This window comes from Labrus bergylta, chromosome 12 (genome assembly GCF_963930695.1).
Source record: "Labrus bergylta chromosome 12, fLabBer1.1, whole genome shotgun sequence".
Classification (NCBI taxonomy): Eukaryota; Metazoa; Chordata; class Actinopteri; order Labriformes; family Labridae; genus Labrus; species Labrus bergylta.
Genome location: NC_089206.1, coordinates 14,856,331 through 14,878,049, shown reverse-complemented (window position 1 = coordinate 14,878,049; position 21,719 = coordinate 14,856,331).

Genomic DNA, 21,719 nt, shown 5'->3' with positions numbered 1-21,719 from the left:
TGTGGCTGCTTTCCCTCATTTCATTTCCCACTCACTCACTCCCTAATTTCCGACTCTATCCACAACTCTACGATCAACGACTCTATGGACAAGTCACATTAAAGTGAGTCATACCTGCCCTGTAGAATATGTCACTTCAGCTGAACATCATTAAGCCCCATCACAATAGTATCGTTCGGGCAGGTCCATGCAAACACAATAAGAACTTGGGCCATGCAGACTTTGTAAATGAGGCCCCATGTTAGGTAGAGAAACAGCCAAGCACACATTTCCCCGTTCCTTTGTTCTTTATGTTTTCTTTTTCTGCATTTTCTCATAGCGTGTGAAAAGTGTTTAATGAAATTCTCGAGTCAGAGCGAGGTCAAGTTGGACGTGTTATGTATGTGGACCCTAGGGGCCTAATGTGTTCTGGAGCAATGGTAGGAATTTTTACAGTTTAAAAACAGACCCAATCGCCTTCCAAGCAGGTGGAATTTGGCTGTTTTGCACTACAGCTTTATAGATTTACAAGGACTACCTTGCCCATGATTGCAGTAATCTGAGGTGTTGGCTTCATGTTTCTGACATGTAAACAGATGATTAACACTTGTTTGTTCAGACACAAACACAAATGGTGTGCAATCATACAGCATATACAATGAAACATATCCTTTACTGTACACATCAGAGGAGGAAGAGGTTGTTTCCTGCAGGGTTATGACATCCAGTGTTATGAAACACAAAATCTGGAATTCAAATAAAAATACAATCACACAAAAATATTTGACCCTAAAATTTTAAGATTGTTGTATTATAATTGCTTACAAATGTCCAATTATTTAAATGACACAATTTTCACAGAACACTTATTCCTAAACTTAAAGTGACACATACTTGTCAGTCAAACTTCAGTGATACAAAAAAGTATGATAGTTATGTAAATCAACTGAATGTGTTTCAGATACACAAAGGACTAGAGTTAATGCATTGTTTTTGTATAGTGATTCATCGCATGCTATTTTGTCCTTCTAGGGGCACCGTGGATAAGCTTGCGCAGTGGCTCCCTGTAGTCACAGTGACTGAAAGGGACAACACCTCTGTCCCTTTGAATGGTTCATTTCACTTTAAAAAACTCTCAGATAGCTCCGTTGACAAGTCAAAATTAAAATCCACACTTCGATTTTTTTGCATTTCTTTTGGCTGTTTTTATTTATTTTTTGATCTGTTACAAGTTTATTTTCCTGAGGCTAAGTTAATGTTGTAATCTTCTAATCTACCAGAAGGTCCTCACTTTATTTTGAATAAAATCAGGGTTGAATTTAATCAGAAATTGAAGTACTTGCAGCGTAAGACAGTACAAACTTTCAAAATGAAAGCCTGCATTAAAAAAAAAATTATGGAATTTCAAACGTACAATTAAAGATGTGATAAATCACCATCAGCTATTGAAATTTAGCAATTAATCACGATTAAAATTTTCAATTGTTTAACAGCCCTACTTTGTATACAATATACACTTTAAAGTTCCCATGAACAGGAACTTCGAGAGTATTTAAGTGCCGGGTCATGAAGTATTTCCTACTAAATTGGGATAGAACCAATCACAAGCTAGAAAGTTGGACCTAACGTTGGGAGGAATTTGATTGGATCGTTGCAAATTAGGCCTATCACAACAAATACGGCATTAAACTTAGACAAGCTTTTCAATTGATCGAAAATTAGTAAAAGCCCGAGTGCAGGATGAGTCATCAGACATTTAAAAAGAGAAGAAAGTAGTGTGCACACATCCAAGTAAATTGCATACAGGTGCAGGATAAAAAAAATCTATAAACTGCAGAAAAAAGAGAAAGGTCCGCACACTGTTCAGCTCCCAACGAGCAACTTTATTAAGGCCTGAAGAAGATCCTTTAGATCAAAAAGTTGACTTTAAATAGAAAAGTTAACACGGTTTGTAACTTTGTTACTAACTCTGCTGTATTATGATTCCTGTAGAGTCTTAAATCAACCATGCAGCCATAACAGTTCTGGAGTAGAAACCTCAGATGCAAGATCCTGTGTGCACATGTGTTTTTGAATGTGTTTGAGGGAACATGCATGTGTGAATGTGTGTGTTTGAAAGGTAAATCATGCAGGGTCAGACCCAGAGGTGTCTCTGGGGCAGGTTGCACCACTCTGTCATAGAGTCAGACGCCAAATGTACACCTGTGTCTGTAACTGTGCCTGTAATCTGCACACAGCTGTCCAGTCGGAAAAAACTTGCAAGTTAATTTTCTTCTCTTTATTCAAAATTCTATCAATATTTATGCATGACTAAAGTCAATTTTACAGTTGAGATTATGTAACATAGACGCTGACAGGCCACATGTTAGCTTAATGGTTTTGGAGCTCTAACTTGCGTAGGGGTCCGAGGTGGTCCGTTTCCTTTTGTTCATGAGGTGAATTAATGACACATACAGCAGCTCATTACCTGGGACCTTTAAAATCTTGGTGAAGTCAGGGGCAACTGGTTTCTAACAATTTTACAGTATGCATTCTCTAAATACACACACACACGCACACACACACACACACACAACAAACCACACAACGCACATACGCCATGTTTCATGGAAGGTAAAGCAATTATCTGTGATTAAGTTGCAAGAAATTCCTCACAGTGGAAACACAATGTTACATTAATTATCCTTCACTCCCACCAAGCAATTACATCATCTCCATTTTTTCAGCTGATGACATTAACATCTCGTTCTTTTCATTGTGCTCTGTAAAAACACAGGAGCTCTGTTTTTTACAGAAATGTAATATGCAGAACCCGCAAAGCAGTGCGGTTTGATGCGATTGTGCTTGTTTTGCTTAATAGGGGCAGTAATGACATTACTGTGGCTAAGCAGGCGAACGCCTTGGCTTTACAAGACCCCTTCTGTATCATTAGCATTGTAATATACCATATCACAGCTCGTCATGCCTGAAAGCTTTATGGTAAGAACATGATGGTCCGTGCATTCATAACAGTAGGGTTTGATAAATTGGGCCAAAGTGGGGGTGAATCAGCAATAAGGGCAAACACATCTGTCTCCTTGTTGGGTTTTATGATGCTGCATAATCGCGCCTTGTAAACAGTTTATTTATCCAGTTAAAAGCTAACAAGGCACGCTGAACAAAAAGCAAGTTGGGTCTTTACCAAAAGCTAATCTCATAATTTGTCATTATGGAACATGTTTATTTTACTTCTGCCTTCATCGGCTTCCCTCATCTCCAGCCACATTCCTCCAGATGGGATAGGGTGTGTTCAAGTCTGCACTCCAAGCTCTTGTGCAACTTCAGCACATCACCTGGCAAATCAAAAGACACGATTATCCCCGTGTGATCAGGCTTTTGTGTCCAAAAGGGTTTTCAGGACAAAAAGCAATGTAGTTGGCAGGAAAATCATTAGTGACAAAAACCCAGAGGATTTAGATTAGCTGGGAAAGCAGGAAGTGTCTCGCTCTACTCCAACCTGTGTTATGGTTTCCAAATTGAAACTCAAGCCCGCAGAATGTCATACAGCCACACAATGCAGCATACTGCCCATGCTGTGCTCAGCATATGTGGGCAGGATTGGTTTACTAGAGTCTGATGTATTATTTAGCAAGTGTCAAAGTGGTTGTGTGTGTGCGTGTATGTGCACATGTCAGTCATGAGGGCATGTACCCGTGTGTTTAAAAGAACATCAACGAAGACTAGTCAACAGTCTATTACAAATGTGATTGATGAACTTTGGCAGACTTTTGCTGCCTAAACTCTCATAGGCCACATTGCTTTTGTGTGAGTGTGTGTCTGTGTCTGTGTATCCATATGTGGATGATATTTTATTCAGCAGATGTCACTGCCCTTGGTCACACTCATCTGAACAAGAAGACACACGGATGCAACATTAAACCCACAGCTTGGATGGCTCTCTTGTAATAACCCTGACATCATTAAAAATAAAGGGTGGAACATGACAATTACCACCTATTAGAGAGTATGCTCAGCTGCACACAGTCTGCAGGAATATTTGGCTATGCTCAATAGTTAAAAGAGACCTCTTGTGCAAAATGCTTAAAGTTTTTAAATGTTATAACAGTTGTTCTTTTAAGGTTTGATGTCTGAATTATACATGTAACAACTTTCTCATTCATTGTAAAAGGCTGCATCTGGATTTGGTTCTCATGCCCAAAGGACCCACAATACTAACAAAGATGGAATCAACAAATTATGTGGAAGATTAAAGCTGGTTTTACGACACAAAGACAAAGCAAGGCAAGCTTGCATATTTGGACAACTTTCTCAAACGTGACAAATGATGGACAAGGATTGTGTAAGCTGCAACAAAAGTGCAATAGTTCTAATATAAAATTTTGCCAAATTGGCACAGGCCGGTTGAGACGATACCTGCTCCGTTCTGCCCAGTCAAAGTAAGTTCTCTCCAAAGATAAAGCACATCTCCCTGTACATCATTACACCGGTTTATGAACTAAAAACAAGAATACAAGAAATGTTAAAGGCCTAAATAACACATCTAATAAATAACAAAATAAACAAATAAATCAGAGACTACTTCAGGTTGCCTTGGGGGAGAATACTTTTTCTGATTAACGTCTCTCTTCCAAGATGGGCCAAAGACACTAAATACCCTCTCTGAAGGCTCATTATGAAGGGATAGTGTTCTCTGTTGTGTGTGTTTTGCCTTCATGAACAAATTCATTATTATAGTATATATATTCCTTTAATTGATTGCAGTGTTGGTCTGTTTAATGTTGTCTGTCAGTTGTCCAGTGTGTGAGCGTGCCGCAGCTAGGTTAAGAAAACAGTCACATTCAGGGCTCTATTTTATGTGGTGATATTGCAGATCAACTAAAAAACTTTGACATAAAATGTATTCAATATTTAACCTAGCCATAAAAAAATTTTACAAGCCCATTTATTCACTAACATGTTGACCAGCGTAGAGAACCCTGCTTAAGTGGAGAGAGCAAGTAATTGGTTTGAAACCCACGCTCTCCGTCTAAGATGTTACCCAGAGATGAATCCGTAGGTTACATTAGCTCTGATCTTTGTTTATCTCACCGTCCACTTCAAAATTGACTGATGGATGTTTCTCTCCAAAAAATATACATATGTGGGTGTGTTGTGTCTTTTTTCTCCAGCTCAACTCTTTTATCATCATTTTGTCCTTCTCAAATTAATCAAATCTTTTCTCATTCGACTTCTTCTGTGTAGCTTCTTTAAATTGTATTCATCCTTTAGCATGCTCAAGGTTTCTGTAGCCAGTAACTATGCAACATTGGAAAACCATTATTGCTGGCTCTCTGGGAGTTCTGTACAGTAAACATCTCTTGTACCTTCAAATGTCAACACTTTAAATGGTTCAAAGTTTTATTTTCAACACAGTGTTTGGTACATTCGAAGGAACTAAACTGGAGTCAGGAAGCGCAGGTCCAATGAAAAGGCTCATAAAAACAGTTTGCTATCAAAAGTAGTGAGATCTCAGGCCTATCCACAGTGGTGTTTTAGTCCACTCAGAAACTAAATACTATCTTTAAAAGCTCAGAGTGCTTTTAGGGTGCCAGGGTTGAGAATGCTATAAGTCTTGAATAACTTCTTAGGGCTAAAGCCTGTCTAAAATTTGACAAAGTGATACGACCATTACCATAGCTCATGGACCACCAAATGATTTTTTTAACTTTGATGAAAACAAAATATAATTCCCAAGAAAAGAAACATTAACATAAGATCCTCCGATTCACTTAAGGGTAGAATTGTTCTGTTGTTAAAACCAGTATTGGTGTGAATACTTCAAGGCAGATTCTTTCTTCAATATCTGCAATAGGTAAGTATTCAGGTCATTGCACAGATCCGGTACCATATCCAATTGGCCCCATAAATTATCTCCTGGCAAAATTGTATGACTAACATATCTCTCAATACTATCACCAGTTAGAACAATGCCAGGACAGCTTGTTTTCCCACCACTATCACGGTATGTTTATTTTTTCAATGTCACCAGTAGGGGTACTAAATACCTTCCATTACTCAAGCACAGGTATTGGAACAGTTTTGGATGGAAATCATGGCATTGGATTGCATTTCAAGGTGGAAAATGGGCAGTTCGCTTCTGTTAATAAGGTCAAGGCCTTGCAGTCATTGACATAGAACATTAATGTCAAGTTGCATGGAAAATTACCGACTTCAGGGCTAGGTTTAACTGATTGACTCTCTGAACACTGTGGCAGTGATTTTGCATATCTATTTAACTAAAAGCTGACATAAGGAATACACTGCCATACCAGTAAGAGGCAGAGCTATAAACACGTGTTAATGGCCATGGACACCTGTGAATACTTCCCTGTAGGGCCTTTTTCTCAGTTTCTCTCTCCCTCTCTTTCTGTCTCTTTCTCACAGAAACACACACTCAAACATCCCTTCCTACAAACTGCCCTAATCACATCTGCGGCTGTCAGAGTTGGTGTACGTAGTGCAAGTTGGTGTTTTTCCATGTGATTATTCTTTGCCGGTTATTTCTTGTGAGTCATCTCCATATGTGTGCGAGCTCACAAAGACACATAATCTCCCACAGACAGGAGATGGAGACCACCTGGTCACAATCAGTCAGGGCCAGGGGTTAAAATCATTGTGTCTTTAGCGTGGTGGAAAGGCTCATGCAGGGTTTGGCAAAGCAGGAAGGAGGATTGAGTTGGACCTGACAACCACATTTACTGAGCGTGAACACCTTTTAATCGCATTTTTCCATTTTTGGATCTACCTCTTTCACTTGCCAGGCATTGGACAGTTACGGTTGTGGCTACTGTGTCATTCAAGCTTTTAAAAACCACTCACAATTCTACAAAGTGTTTTGTAGGAAATAGTTATGATCAGCAGTATTGACCACATGTGTAGCTGACATATGATTACAGTTGTTTCAATACTCGTGCCATTATCGTTCAGGCCTCAGTTCTTCCAAAAATGTGGTTTTGGGATATTGTCCACACAAGCTTATGCAGGGAGTCCTTTGGGTCCTCTGCGTTGGCCAATTCTTAAGAATAAGTATTGGAATTTGTATCAAGGAAGAAAATGTTATCAGGTCATCTCTACATATTACATAAAGGCCTTTAGGTTGGGAAGTATCACAGGCTATCTGTTGCCATGACACACTATTGAGCCGAGGTAATGGACCACAGATGTCTGCGTGTGCACACATGCACACGCAGACAGGAACATTTGGAATGCTTTTTGGAAGCCGTTTTAAGAGCAAACCAGCAGATTGACACTGACAAGAGCCGGCAGTGGAGCGAAAGATTGCAACAGAGGGGTTGATCCAAACAACGGCAGCAATTTCCTGCCATCTCTTGCTTGTCACTGAGAACCCCCACAACCCACCCCACCACGACTCAATGTGTCAATCTCCAGGTGAGAGCTGGAGTTAGTCAAAGACAAAGAATAACAAAGCTGTGCAAGGTAGGACACATGCCAATGGAGCCTATATGGATTTCTGCAGATCATGGAATGATTGTGACAGAACCCGTGTCTCTGACCATTTAAACTACTGACACAAAACTTAGAAGTAGTGTAGTCTGGACTTTGATTTTTTTTTCTCAGGTATGTAACTGTAATTTTGCTTTTTAAACAGATTCATCATGCAGACCTATCACTTTGTTTTTGCTTGCCTGCTTATACCTTCAGGTACAGTTTAAAAAGAGGCTGGAAGTCATTCGCCTAAAATAGCAGTCAGTCCCTGTGTTTTGTGCTGCACCTACTTTACTTCGCTTGACCAGACAGAGACTCAGTGCCAAATCTGATGTGGCAATTTAAATCAGCCTGATTCTCATCTGGTTTCAATGGCCGGATTGTCTCTGTGCCATGTCATTCTTCCCTTCAGTGATTCGATGTCTCACTCTCACTCTTTTCCATCTGTATTTTTTTAATTTTATGTTCTAAATCTTTTTTTTTCCTTTCTCAGATACAAACCAGAGCTGGCACAATAAGGGAAACTTGTTGCTACAATAAACATTAGGTTACAAACAAAGTATTAAATGTGTGAAAGCCAAGGCTGTTTGCTGTATTCCCCTGCTGGACATGTGGCTGACACACTGCAGACCCTCAAAGTGGCAGCGGGAACAAGTAACACCATCAGGGAGTTGCAGGGCATAATGCAAACACGACATTTGTCATTCAGACACTGTTTTGTCGGGCTAATATAGACTGAACTTAATTGACTAATTTGTTTCATTTGGGGCTGCTGCATTAAGTGCATTAAGTAAATTTTCATCAAATTAGGATGTTTATATCATACATTCTTGATTTAACTTCAACAATGGTAGGCTTTTAGACCTCTTTGATTAAGTGGCCAGCTGTGAACTGGTTATTTTTCAGCTTTCATTGCATCTTTTTCTTTTTCATTTTTATTTATGAATCAATGTGGTTTGTTTGTATTGTTTGCCTTAAGAGCATCTTAATACACAACACTGCCCATAAATCAAGATGTTAAATTTGAGCTTTGTTTCTTGTCCATATTTGCAGGCCAAAGTTAGTGTCTTCTTTTCTGACTGTACAGTTTGGCAATAGAAGTGGGCTAGAGCAAGACAGAGTTAATCTTTTGCACCTTGGTTTCAGCTGACCCTGTGCGCTGAACTCAAAACAATGAAACAAACAAACAAAAAAAGATTTAAAACCACAAGCTGTTTCTCATCCCACAGAAGCAAAATCTGCATCTGATGTGGTGCTGACATCGAGTTTGTGGGCCATCTGACAAAAGTAGGTCAAGATAGACTTTGGGGCTTGTTTGTTTTCAGGATATTTATTGCAATGATGTCATATACACATTAGTCAAACCTGTACTAAAATATTGATCCATGCATCTATGATTTCCATCCTTCTTTTTTTGCAAAACTACATATCCACATGGACATGCACACACAAACACACGTCTTATATGGTTTGGTTTATGGTGATGTAATTTTGCAAATATTCAGCGCCATGCGTGTCAAGATTGTGGAGATTGGAAGTTGGTAAGAAACTGTACATTTTGTCTGCAGGCTTGACTGGGTTACATGCACAATGCTACATTCTTCTTAGACAAAGATTTCTTGTCAATTCTGAGCTTGTTTGCACGCACCTCAAACAGTAGCTGTTTACAGTAAACTAACTCACAGTGAACTCTAGCTGACTGGAGAGTCAATTTACAGGCCAGTTTACCGTCATGTGAAGCATTGCAAAAATGTTGATTTACATACATGAATTATGAATGCAAGATTGATGGCTAGACATACAGTAAGTCTTTTCTTTTGATGTCTTTTCTTTGCTTTGCAGTTGAGAAGTTAAGTTTGCATGGCTGAGTATTAAAGTTGTCAAATACATTCTTGCAGACTGTGGCAGAATGGTGAAGGGTAGTTATGTTTTGGCAGTGTGGCCACAGGGTGGTTAAGAAGCTGTCTTGTGTGGTCCCACTAGGTTAGGATGGAGTTAGTCAGAGGTTTATGAATGGAGTGGATGAGACATCTTTATGGACCACTTTCACTTCTAGACAACACTAAACACAGGGAGAGCTCGGTTCAGCAGACCGCCAGGAGATCCGGAATATGACGTGCGTGAGTGTGCTTACATATGTGTGTGGGCGCACATGCCTTAATCGCTTCCTCCATTAAGCGCAAATTCCATCTGCATCATATTTTGAGAGTGATACATACAAAAAGCAGCCATAGCTGAAAGCTAAGATGAGCATCCAGTCCCATTCTATGAATTCTGAAGGATAAAAAGATAAAGTTACTGTATAATATCTTAAATCACAGAAACTCAAGCTTAGGACTTAGAATGCTTTTTATGGCCAACATTGCATGGAAAAAACATAGAGGCAATTACTGTGATAGTAAAGCTCAGCCATAAGTGCATGCTGGAACTGCTTACTGCCACATTTAGTGTAACACGGTAAGCAGCTCCACCTTCAGTGGGTAGACGTAGGATATTGAAATCTCTTTGGTGTCCATAATGAAATGATTATGAAACCATAGCTTTCTTTTTAAGTGAAGTGATGGAGATCGGTGCTGAATAGAAAGTGAAGCTGTGACATCTTTACTCACTTAAAGTGGCTTAGTGAGCGCCAATCTTACTCCAGTGACCTGCACTGATTAGGGAAGTGTCTGCCATGGGGTCAAGGTGTGTCTGCCAAGCTCTAACCATGCAAGAAAAGACAGACACGATAAAACTCAATTCAAACGTATCCTTGTTTTTGCAGGCAAGTTAAATCTGACTTCCTGAAAGTAAAATTGACTCCCCCTTTTTGGGAAATTGCACCAAAAAGGCAACCACAGATTGGAGTGAGTCTGGTTTCAACATCATTTCCAGTCATTTCGGATCAATTAGGGTCTTCATTCCATTCTGTTGATGTTTCCTATGCTCTACGTGGGATTTAGTGGGCTGAGTAGCATCTTGTGAAGTGTTTGTAGTAATAAAGACAAGGCCAGTATTTTCTGTAGCACCAAGCAGATTATATTCCAGCTGTGGGGCTTCCTCCAGAAATGACTCCAACTGTGCCTCTGCTGAGATGACAATTGTTTATAAAATGTTTGAAATCAGGCCTTATCCCAAACCACTAAGCAGGGATAATTGAAGATTTTCTTTTCTTTTCTGTCTTTGTAACACTATGGCTGTGTTTTCTGCCACCCCACCCTTAATAGTCTTTAGTGTATAAAATACCCAGGAGTGTCTGACCCAGCCTCTCCCAACCGAGGAGAAGAACATCAAATATCTAAAAAAAAAGAACAGGCAGATGTGTTTGCAGGCAACATCTGTCCATAGCTATCCCCATGTCGAATGAGGTGCCAAGTGCGATGAAACTCAAATAGATTTTCTCACAGGACTGAAGGACAAGTAAATCCTTTGTATCTTATCTCCTGGTTTTATATACAAGAAGGCCTCTCTCTCATAAGACAATTGGATACCAATTTCCTTTCAAAAGGCTGGTTTTCTTGAATTTTGGCCACAAATATCTGCTGCGAAGTATGATTGATGTTGTAAGAGTATTCTTTGGCTAAGTGTGCAAAATGTGATCCAAGTCATTTCAAGCCAAGGAGGCAAGAAATATATTTGGAGTACAAAGAAAGAGATGTAATTGAACAGCACTTTGGATGTGAATTTGAAGAACGGCGCGGGGGAAGACATTTCAACCTTTCATTAAAAGGTCAGCATTAAAACATTTTGATCTGACAGAAAGCATTCCATCACTCCATTTCACAGCTGTGGAGAATGGCGATTACCAGTTTCATTAATAAAAACAGGACACACGGTGATGTCACTACAATGAAGTCCTTCAGGGATAAAACTTGTTATCCCCTAATCAACAAGTCAAACAAAAAAAAAGAGCAGACCAAATATGCTTCTAGGGTCCAAAGTTACTAAGAAAAACTGTCAGTGTCATTTGTTAACTTTACATAAGGTGAAAGTTTAGATATACATATTTTAACTGAGGTATAAAGGATAGTGTGTAGAATTATTTTGAGTTTTAACTTTGCTTATGGATTAACAACAAGGAGCAATCTTGGTTTATGTTAAATACATTGTCAGAATTGAACTTTACAATGAACTTGTGACTTAAATTATAATGATGATAGAAATGATAGTGGAAAACATAATGTGTTACAACTCTGATTTTATATTTCCGTATTTTGGCTAACACTGATAAATAATTGGTAATATGGATACTTTTTCCACAACTCTCAAAAGTGTTGGTGTTAATAAAATTGCTATGCACTTTATCAGGATATGATTAATCAAATAGCAAACTGATGGACAAGCAGCTATGTGTTTAAATAAATAAAATGTGACCAGTAACATTTTGGGGAGAATAAATTGTCATGTTCCAGTCAAATGGCTTTTTGTTTCTGTACAGTACCTAACCACATTAGCTCGCAGGACTAAATATGAACATGCTAATGTTTATCAGGTTTATTGTTTACCATCCTAGTCTTGTGTTAGCAAAAGCGGTTGACCAACCGGCTGACAACATTTTAATCTGTTGAGTCACATACCTAAGAAGGCTACACCACAGACTGAAATGCAGCATGCTTACTGCATTTTAGACCTTTTTGATTGTTGTGATTCATAATTATCCATAAATCCCATCAAAATAGCTGAAATAGCCTTAGCTTTATGCTTACTGATTTGTACTTATTGCTAGTATGTTACAAAATGTTCCTTAAATCTGCCATCTATCACAGCCAGTCTATGGTCTTTTGTAACATGTTTTTGCAGACATACAGTGGAAGTAAATGTTTGAGTCTCTGACCTGAATAAAGCTTTTTCCATGATGCTCTACAGCATCGTACACATGACATCTGCCTTAAGTCCAACGCAATACACAGTACGTTTTAGCGTTTGTGTTTTATGGCTTGGACATTCCTTTGTGAGAGACCTTGTCATCAAAGGCTTTCTTGGTCATTGCTCTCTCTCTCTCTCTCTCTCTCTCTCTCTCTTTCTGTTCCCTATTTACCTCTTCTCATTCTACCCATCCTGCACTCTGGAACAATAATGGCTTTAGCAGATGCTGATAGTAGCTACTTTGTGACAGAGGTTGTATCCTGTGTTCTGGATTTTTGTTTATGGCTGTAACTAAGCCCTGTAGGCCTATACCAGCCCTGCTGTCTGTCATGTATCTGCTGCAAACCGCCACACACAGAGGAATCAAGAGCCTAAAGGGCCATAGTGGTTTTGCACAAGCAGTCAAGTAAATCCTTTTGTGCTTACAGCTTACAGAGATTTCACAATTCATGCTCCTCACAAGTGGTTATACAAGTTAAAGTTGTGTTTTTCGCTGCCTTCCAGGGGCCCAACGTTTTCACATCAGGTATGCCTACATTTTCCAGCTATGCGTTTATGCACATGATTGAAGTTCAAAAACTTGAATGTAACCACTTAGTTCCTACCTTATCCCTATTTACTGACCGTTTATAAAAGAACTGAATCTGACAGCAGGTGACACCATTTTTGGTTTCAGAAGAGTTCTGGTGTCCGTCTGTATAAGCCATTGGCTTATTGCAGGAAATTAGTTGTTATGGAGGGCATAAGAGGGCGAAACCATCAATCATAATTCAATCTCAACTTCTACCTGCTATCATCTGATGACTATTCAGCCTTTTATTAAACTGTATTATCTTTAATATTCATATCTATTTTATATCCAATCTTCATGCAGGTGTTGCTAACCCCTTCACTCTTAGATGTTACCTCTGAACTCCATTCTTGCATCTCTTTTTAAACATTTAAACACAGTAAACATTGGCAAAGCATGGAAACAATTCAGTTACCCTGGAAGTCATGCAAGGTCTCCCATCCATCCCAGACAATGTCCTATTGTTAATGGTTGGTTTTATTGTAATGGGGTTAAACAGATTTTGACATGAAACCAAAATTTCAGCATAACAAAGCACAAACATAAATAACCAAATGCACGGTTATTGAATGGTTTAACAAAAAGTAGAAAGCACACAAGAAGCTCTGGGAGAAGGGATTCTATCATATTAAAATCATAACAAAGGGGATAAGTGGGGCTGTGAATAGCACTTATGAAAGATAAATCCCTCCTATGCAATTACACAGTAGAGTTAAAAACATTGTTCATCTCTTCTTTTTTTAAATGTCTGGGACAAAAATGCTGAGCATAACCAAGCAGAGTATGTGCACAGTAGAAGGAGACAACATTTTATCTGTCTGTCTTCTGTCTTCCTTTAGTTCTAAAGTAGCAGTAGCAACAACAAGTCCATTAACCACAGAGTTCTCAGGAATATCAAATATTGCTGATGCTCATGTTTGTTTTGGTAATTCAAAATGGCCAGTGCCATTCCAGTAAACTCTGTATTATGGTTACATCTAAACAAATGATAAAATGGTCTTGAAGTTGTGTAATGTAAGATCTGGTGTGTGTCTTCCTTAATTTCGAGTATTGGTGTGTATGTGATTAATTTGTCTCCACTAACAATTTATCACAGTCCATTTGGTGGCTCCAGTGCAAGCTCATCTGCTCATTTCCATTACATGTTGTGTGTTATGCTGGTATGTCCTGTCTAATCCGCCTTGCAGACTCAGTCTGACACTGATCTCTTCTTGTCTAAGCATACCAAAGGAACAGCTCAGAAATGAGGAATGAGGCTAAAAGCCCATAAAACCTGAGGATTAAACACACTACCCATTTTTAATGTTTATGTGAGTGACGAAGGCCATTCTGGATCCTCATGTCCAGATCTTGTGCAATGTCTTTCCTGCACAGGGATCACATGACTCCAATTTTGGGGGTTTCTTTTCCCTTTTAAGGTGTTTTTTTTAATCACACCCACAAGAAGGTTTTTCTAAGGTCAATATATACCAAACTAAAATATACGGCTTGTGATATTTCGTATTTTGGTTTCATGAGAAGACATCACGTTTGTATGTAGTTCTCAGTACCTTAACTCACAATGGGGTTTAAGCCCAAAGTCTATCTTTTGCTAGAGACACGGTACAGTATTTCTTTCAAAACAGGTCGAAATTTATAGTTTAATATATTTTAAAAAGTGGCAAGTTAACATGCAAAAATCACCTGCAGTGCCCATATTCAGTGTAAGTATAGCACTGTAAGTTGGTCATACAGTGTGGCTATAGTGATGTATTTAGACTTCAGAGATTGAATCATTTAGTTTCGATCATGAGCTCTAAATTTCTAACCTTTAACATAATGCCATTGCTTCACACTTACAGGTTTTTATTGAAGAACGCTGGTAAATATCAGTGCTATTTTCATTGTTGGGGATAGTAAACAAATATTTGCAGGCAACACATATTAACATGTCCTACCTAAAGTAACACCATGTTTCATTAGTTACAGGTAGGTATTTAAGTCAGAGATCCACCCCTTTCATTTACTGCAAGCTCAAAAAGTCCTAAATATATGTATGACGTGTTTAAAAAGGTCCTGGTAAATACGGGTCTACTGTCTTGACTTTTGAACAGAAACATAATCAGATGACACCTGAGACACTCTTTATGTCAGTTTCGCACTTTAACTCATTTTCTTTATATCATGAATGCAGGAGGGCACGAGGAGTTACCAGCTGGTAGTCATTTGTTGTCATGGCAAAAAAATAAAGAGTTATAAAGCAACAATGGCACACATCGCGATATGTCAGTAAGCCCTGCATGATATCAGGCAACATTGTTATCAATACAATTATATTTAAATACATGGGTTAAAGGTTTTGATTGACTTGATAGATTTGATGGTTGATACTTTATTGATCCCGAGGGAAATTCAAAGCATCCAGTAGCAGTTTACAAAGACATGCACAACATGGAACATTTGTTACATCCAGACAACAACCGCTGTCCCCCCTCCCCCACAGATACTGTATGTTAACCCGAACAAAGATTTAAAGAAGCCCCTACATGAATCAAAATTAAGCCTGTGCAATTAAAAAAAAAGGAGACTTACAGTATACGATCATTTTTTACAATAGCAGTCTTTCAAAGTTTTAAAGTTAGGTTCTTGTCTGTTCAACTCCTTTATGCCTCTTCACACAATTGGACAGAACTACAACCACAGAGCAACAAAAAAAGACATAAATGGTAGATGGGCTGCTGGGATAGGAAGCTAGATAGGAAGGGATACATTTAGCTTTGCATTAGTTCATGCAGGACAGGCATGTCATACTCCTTAGCTGTATTGCTGACAGCCAGCTGATTGAATCATTTCTTCTACTCACACACACTGATCACTGGATACACCAGACTGAGGTCGGCGGGAGACCTTTCTGAGGTCGACAAGATGAGACAGATGGGACGTGAGCAATCTGAAAGCGTACATCAAATAAAACGAGATCCTGCAGACATATCTGGTTTAGAGACTACCTTGGATGTTTTCTCATTGAGATTTGGGAAGGTGTGTCACATCAAATTACTTAACTGGGGGGTTTGAGTTGGTGGTGTGCGGGGGGGGGGGGGGGGGGGGGTAAAGCCTTGAGGTTTGTGGGGGCGGTAATGGAGTGTTTCCTCAAGAGTGGCATCTCTAACAAGCATACCAATCTTAATTTCCCTCCAATGCATTCCAACCATGTGTGGTAATCACCCTCAGGGTGCTCACACAGATTTCACCTGGTTGGAAAACAATTTATATTAGTCAGAGGTGGAAACACCCAGGGATCTCCATGGTGTCATACAGTTGTCATAAATAACTTCATATTTATAGGAGACATTTTGTTGAAACTTGATTTTCTACATTTGAATGACTTTCAGCCCTTTAAAAGAAGCCTTTCTTTTTATAACCTGTGATTACTGGTGCACATGACATAGCGAGATACAATTCAATCATGATGGTCAATTTCAACAGCAGTAATCAAATATTTCTTGTCGTCATGTCAGATACAGTAGACCCCCTTCTGCCTGTTAAGACTAGCTCGGAAATGTATGCTGGAGACATATATATGAAACTCTTTTTTATTCTGACATAAAGGATAAGACTTAGCGCTGTACAGGTTGTGTTTGAACCTTTGTAAATGTGCATGTGCACATGCTGACCCAGTTTAACCCTTTAAAAGACTCTGTGGGGTTTCTGAGGAGAAAATCCAGGACAGCTGCTGCTTTGTTCCTCTCCCAGGTGTCTCTTTTAACTCACCCCTCACAATTTAGTCTGCCTCCCCTCCTCACCCTTTACAATCTGACAGACCCCCTTCCTCTAAAAAAAAACACCTCCTCCCCCCCCTATTCAACCCCTGAATCCATTTCCAAGTTTTTCTTCCCTTCAATCACTTAACTTTCCTTTTGAAACACATGTTATTCCAGGTGATAATCCTTTCAACCAATATTCCACTTCCCAGCGATGTTTAATCTGCACTTTTTCGCTGTGGCCAATGCTTGTCTTTACAACATTTATAGTCCGAAAATGTTGTTTCTATATCACTGATCAGTATCACACAAAAGATGAATGGATAAGTAAATTATTATGTAAGAAGCTTTGGAATGGATGCAGATAATGCTTGCACCATAATGACATAACTACTCAGAGCCGATCCCAAATGCTGATCATGTTCAAAATGTGATCGTATTTGAAAGTGTAGTTGTATGTTCAGGAAATATAACAAATAGAGGTTGAGGAACTGATTCATGATGCTGAAATTGTATTTACCATTGTACTTATTATTTAAGACCCGCCATGTAAACAACAGGCTTTGTCCACTTGACCGACTATTACTTAACAGTCATAAACCTTCAGTTTATTTCTTGTTTATGTAAGTTGTATGCCACTTATATGCCATCCTTACTCTCACTTCTTCAAACTAACTGTTGCCATCTCTTTAACCACCTTATGGTGTCCTGGTTTTCAAATTAGAGTACTAGCAGTCCCAAGCTACAAGGTGACAATGACCTCAAACAGGGAGTGAGAGTGAAGTTAAAAGGAAAAAATTATCAGAGCATGGTGTAATGTGAAGACAATGGAGAACAAGTTCCACCGTGTGACGAAGTAGGATGTGAGTCACAGACGTTCCACATTTAGGAGAAAAGTGGAGACTTGAGACCAAGGTCGGTGGAATTTGTGTAAAAAGAAATTCAATTTGTGGGAAGAACTTGTGGAAATTGGATTTTGAAGGATCAATGTTCTCTTTATAGCCTATGCTATCTAGCATATATGATTGCTATGTAACTTCTATTTTGATCAAAACAGATGGAGCTATGTGGGTGAGGAGATGAGCCAAGTGTTTCTTGCTCATGTCTGGCTCCATGTTTCTGAACTTATTCCACATGGTGATGCTCTGTGTGCAACTCCATGCATCCTGGGTTTGTTCCAAGATTTATGTGACTTTATTAAAACCATAACTGGCTCCTGTCCGTGACTACTTGTGTCAGATAGTATGGGTAATATACAGTATATACTTTACGATATCCAACTGCGACAATCTGTTTTGAGGCAGAGATCTTAGCCTAAATGTATGTGAGCTGTGAAGCTACATACCCTGAGGCCAGAGCTCCATTACAGGACACAATACCCTATGTGTGTGAGGAACGGCAAGCCACTAAACAACACTGCGAAACAGTTGAGTTATTTGGACACTAGTAGCTGTGAAAACAGTCACAGAAATACTGTGGGGTACATGCTGAACATTTTCCTTTAAAGACGCAACATCCAGATATAAAATAAAAAATGACTTCTGAAGAACATTAGAAGCCCAATATTCAGCAAATTCACACGTAGCAATGAAATTCATATGTCACACACAGTGCTGTTATAACAATTATTCTACTGCTAAGTGAAAGACAGTGCTTTTTGAAAACCTGCATAAAGCTTTTGATTTGGATACCATAGACACCAACTAGTTCTCATAATCCCTGACATGTTATGGCAATTTGTTCTAGGAATATGCGCCTCTAACAGATACCACTTCTTGACTAAATTCAGTTCAGGCTTCAGCCAATCCAGTCACCTGTAGTATTTTTGACCAGATTGTAAAATAATGTTATGTGAGAAAAGAATCATTGCATGCATGTAAGCTTTTGCTGACAGTAAAGTCAGCAAAGGTCTAATATGACAGAAAGCATTAGAAATGTTGATTTGTCAAATGTGTTTAAAGCAGAGACGTATCCCATTGTCCATGTGGAGTTTGATTGTCTTTTCAGAAGCCAGTCAAGCAAATATTGGGGAAATTACAAGTTAAGTACATTTTCCTTTATTAAAGACTTTCAACCTGGAACACAGTAATACAACATTATGAGCATATTTGAGCTTCTTACCATGAGTGTGACATCAAAGACCGTGGTTGTCGTGTGAAGATGAAGTAGAAAATCATCAGTATGAGATTGTTGACTGAATATTGAAAAGTTTTAATTCCTGTCAGAAATGTTGGAATGTCATTGACAAAGAAAACTAAATCGTGAAAGCTGTGTTCATATGAAGGAAACAAGTTCAAATCTGAGTTCAGCTTTTGGATTCTGATATGATCTTAAGACTTGGATATAATGTGAAGACTTTGCCTTCATCCCTCAGTCTGGCGTGGACCCAGATACAAAATTAAACCAAGATGTTGGTAGATTCAACATTTTGCCAGAATCTCTGGGAACGGGTTTCAGTAGCACGGGGGCATGTCGCAGAAACAATGGTGAGAGAGGCTAAAGGTTAATACACTAAAATACCCAGCACTCAGAACTAGAGTTACAGACACAGGCACACAAACACACACACGGACTTTGGGTTTAATGAAGGGCTCGGTCTCCATTATGGGGAGATTAGGGTTGGAGGGCAACTGTGGGAATAACAGTAGAACTTTCAGCTTGGGAACATGCCTTGATTTAATGTGAGTAAGCCATGTACAGTATGCTTTTCTATGGCTTCAGGTAGGCTTTACTGATGCTCAAAATCTATTGCTGTGCATGCTTGGTGTGAGTGTGAGCCTGGCTGTTTGCTAGCCTGTGTATTTGACGTGGTGGGACAATAGCAGGATTCTGCAGAGCGAGGTCGTGGGAGGAAGGGGACAGAAGAGTCAATGAGTGAAGAGGCTTCGGGGATGCGTCAGTGCAAGGCCATGATGAGGGTGTAGGAGGACAGGCCTTCTAACTCAACAATGCGCAAAGGAACAGCCATTCAGTCGCTTCGCAGAAGGACACACACACAACCAAAGGCACACACAGCCAACAAAGAGTGCAGGTGAAATTAAACCATTCATACACCTTTCCCTGTGACATATGGATAACTAGGCCTGACTCAGTCAATGAATCATTCTTTGGTGTAGGTTTTGACTGACTAATAAGGAAAAGAGAAAATGAATGTTAGAAAATATGTGTCATGAATTTCTGAGTAGAAAAGAGAACGTAAAGGAGGGTGGTCTGTGAATGAGCTTTTCATTAATATTCAGCATAAAGTAAGCAGAGATAAAAAAAAAAGTTCAGTCAGATATGTCAGGGTAAGAAGGAGTTTTAGAATAGTTTCATTTGTTCATCGGCATTTATCCGTTTTAAAAAAGTGTCATGTGACAAGTTGCGATGGAGGTCTCCATCGAAAACAATCAGCTACCCAGTGTGTGGGACATAACTTTTGTAGTTTTGACTCAAGTTGTCTTTGACGCAACGTCATAACACCTGGAGGACTGAGGATGTCAATGAACCTTGACACATGACGTTCAAATTAAGTGTGAAATCATTGTTAGAGAGAGTGAGATGAATAGGCATGTGTGCCTCAACATGAGCTTGTGTGTGCGTGTGTATCAGCAGGCCTGTGTGTCCGTGAGCAGTGTCATGTGCCAGAGAGAAACCTGTCAGACCACTTCCCTCTGATGTTATTGAAACACATTGAGAGCGGCTCTAGGTTAGCTCGTTTTGAAGTGCTTTGAAGAAAATATATTGAATATTGAATGTGGATTTTATGCTAGTGTGTGCACTGGTGGCCTACGGCAATATGGTCGAGAAGAATTAGCCAATGTCTTCTTCCACAGATTATGTGGTATTGTGTAGAACACATCTTAATAATTATGCACTGTGGTAATGTCGGAACAAGACTTCAAGCCTTCGCAAGCATTTCCCCGAATTTATAGAGCTGTTAATCGAAGACCACACATTAGGACTGGATTTGTGAGTAATTCCAGTTACTATAATACACACAGACACAGACACAGACACGTGCACTGGAATAATTAGCAACAAAACCTCAAACAGCCTTGTTCCCATGTTATGGGAAGGGTGTGTTAAATTTATCATTCCTTTTTAAATAAACAACTACAAATAATAATTTGTTGTTATTGCACACTCAAACTCAAGTACCAAAAAGCTGAATTCATATTAAAGCAACTTTGTGCCCTTTCCCATAAACCTAAACTCAAGGAAATGACCTAGCATGATGACACCTGATCAAAAATGTAATTAAAAAATGACCTGTGTGTGTATAAGGTCTAGGCCTGAAATAAGGTCTAACTCACCAATAGAGCTCCTCAGGAGGATATTAGTGCACTCCTGACCTCATCTCCACCCTTCCAGCTCAAAGTGCTCACCCTACCTCAGCATTTCTCACCCTTAACCAACCCCCAAGTGGGGTGTGGGGTCGGAGTTCATTGACGGGGGTTTCCCCTTTCAAACTCTGCCTTGATAACAAGGGCCCAGGCAGTTTTGACAGTTGCACAAGCTCATAAACACACACATATCAGAAAATGTCATGCACACACTTCGCATCAAAAGGAGCCAGCTTTGGGAAAACGCAGACTTGGGTTTTGAACTCATCAATCGGGGTCAGAATTCTGGAGCAGAACAAACCTCCTTCAAGTTTATTTTTTTGTTACCTCTACCAGCGCCTATTTGCACCCAATGAAGTTTTTTTTTTCTTCCATTAACACCAAGATACGATCACTGTTTTAACCCAAGGTAAAAGGAATTTTCATTTTTCCCAAGCAGCAGAGGAGAAAGAGATGACACTGAAACACAATCCTTTCTTTCTCTCCTTTCTCTCACTTTTCTCCGCTCTCTCTGTCTGTCGGAGAAGGAGGGTGGGTTGTCTGTCTGCTCAGCGCCAGGGGCTCTGACAATGATACGGTTCAGGTCAGAAAGAAACTGTGAAACAGAGAAATGCACAGAGCCAGAAAGAAAGTGAAAAGGCAAGACTGGAAAAGAAAGATGCATAAACAAATGAGGGGGAAAAATGCCAAGAGAAAGAGTGTTGTGATACTGGAGCCTGGAGGCCCTGCTGAATGCAGGGTGTGGCTCATCGCCATCAGGGTGAGGGGATATCA